The 2,086-nt window shown below is 55.0% G+C and overlaps 1 pseudogene; it reads right to left on the bottom strand.

Annotated features, from left to right (window-relative positions):
- Nucleotides 1–483: 483 nt before the first annotated feature.
- LOC134053079 (feather keratin 1-like) lies at nt 484–1,287 on the bottom strand (annotated as a pseudogene).
- Nucleotides 1,288–2,086: the final 799 nt, after the last annotated feature.

Genomic DNA, 2,086 nt, shown 5'->3' with positions numbered 1-2,086 from the left:
CCATGATAACATGGCTCTGTGAGAAGGCAGCCCCATGCACTCTGTCCCTCCCTTTCAGAAACCTTTCAGATCCATGGGATCTGCTGGAGTCTGATGGGAATCCAGTGCCTCTCACTGCTGAGAACTTGTGCCACAGTGTTGAGATGAGTAAGGAAAAAGAAGTGCAGAGTGGATGTTTGTTCCTGGACAATGTAGGGAAGTACTATCCTGATCCAAAGAGGCAGAGAAACTCAGAACCCAGAGGGTCACTCAGAGCACATTGAGCACACCCAGTGCCAGCCTGTGATGACAGCCAGTGCAAAACCATCCCAAACTACCCCCTCCCAGAAACACCCCTGGGGCAACATCTCTGCCCTGGGACAGTGTCTGCAGGGCAAAGGATGACACAAAAACACAACATGGGCTGGGATGCAGCAGAATTTAATGAGTCATAAGAGGGAAAAGAGGGGGATCCAGGTGGAGGCCACAGTGCAGGGAGCAACTTTAGCAGGGGAAGCACCTCGTGCCACAGAGACCACTGCCCAAGCCTGAGAGACCAAAGCCCCCAGAGCTGATGGGCACTCCCTGAGAGCTGAGGATGCTGCCAACAGCAGCAGAGGTGGAGGATCCCACGGCAGTGTTCTGTGGGAAGGAGCTGAGGATGGGGCCAGGCAGGGTCACCACCACGGGAGAGGGCTGGATGGCCACGGTGGAGTCCTGGCACTGCCTGACACAGGGCTCATTGCAGCTGTTGGCCAGCGGGGTGGGGCCACAGGGCTGGCAGGGCCAGCACGGGGTGTAGCAGGACATGTCTTGGGGCTGGAGATGCACCTGAGAGAGAGGGAAGAGGGAAGCAGACCATGAGGGGTGTTCAAGAGCCGCCTCACCACACCATGCGGGAGATCCTTTCTTTCAGCCCCTATGAGCACCACCAAGAAGGAGAAAGCCAGGGACGACCCCATCCAACCCATAGCTCAGGAGACACCTCAGTCTATATCCAGCCTTTCTCCACCATACATCTGCCCTGTCCCGTGGGAAGCTGCTTCAAGACACAGCAGGCAACAAGGAGGGAGGCATAGGATTAGAAATCCCAGAGAATTATGAGGTGGAAGACAAAGGGAAAGAGGAAGGGCACAAGGAGAACCCAGAGGAAGACAAAAAGGGGCTCAAAACTCACCTTGTTCCCAACAAGATAGAGCTGAAGGAGTGGATGCGAGAGTGAGGAGAAGCTCCTGCTTTTATAGAGCTCCTGCACTGCCCCAGGCCCACAGTCACTGCACAGGGGCAGTAATTTTCCTACAGACTCATCTCCAAAGCAAACTGTCCTCCCAAATGCCCCAGGTTGTGTTTTGGTTTCTGTCAATGCTGCCATTTCATTTCCTCATTGCTGACATGGCCATTAGGCCACAGAGGATCTTTTGAAGTGTTGGCATGGCAGCCCTGAGGCTTTCCCGAGCATGATCACATCAGTACAGGCAGAAGATGTGCCCCCATGTGCTGGACAGGTCTGTGCAGGCAGAGCATGTGGCTCTGGGGAAACAGGGTGAGTGTTTTTACAAACCCCTGTGAGGAAACAAGGCCGTGTCTTTCCAACGGTGCAGTCCCCTCCTGAGTACCTGAAGACCTCCCTGAATGTGGGCATGCTGCATCCCTCTCCCTCCGTGCTGCCTCCCAGCTCCGGCCACGAGGCACTGGGCATTGCCTCTGTAGGCAGCTTGCTTACATTGCTGCTTTCAAACAGCTTTGCCTGAAGAAATCTTCTCCTTCAGGGAAGACATTTCCTGGTTATTTGGCAGATTTGTCTCCTCTCACTGCCATCTCTGGGGGACCCCAAGAGGTGCTGTCAGCAGGCTTGTGGACAGAGAGCACTGTCCTCTCAAAATCCCTTGATCACTCAGCAAGTCCTCTGGACTACGGTGCCTGTCATCTCCTCTCCCCACCCGAGGGATGTGCTGGCTCTTGGGACACTGCTCTCTTTGTCACCCTCTCCTCATCCCATGCTGCATTTTGGCTGCACCTTTGCACCGTGACCTGGGGGTGGGGGCGGGGGACAGGCACAAAGTCCTACCCAGTTTTTCAATGCACATTATCAGTGCTGAGAACACCC

The sequence above is a fragment of the Cinclus cinclus genome, chromosome 24 (genome assembly GCF_963662255.1).
Source record: "Cinclus cinclus chromosome 24, bCinCin1.1, whole genome shotgun sequence".
In the NCBI taxonomy this organism is placed as follows: Eukaryota; Metazoa; Chordata; class Aves; order Passeriformes; family Cinclidae; genus Cinclus; species Cinclus cinclus.
Note: the sequence above shows the minus strand (reverse complement) of the source record. Positions and strands in the feature narration are given on the sequence as shown.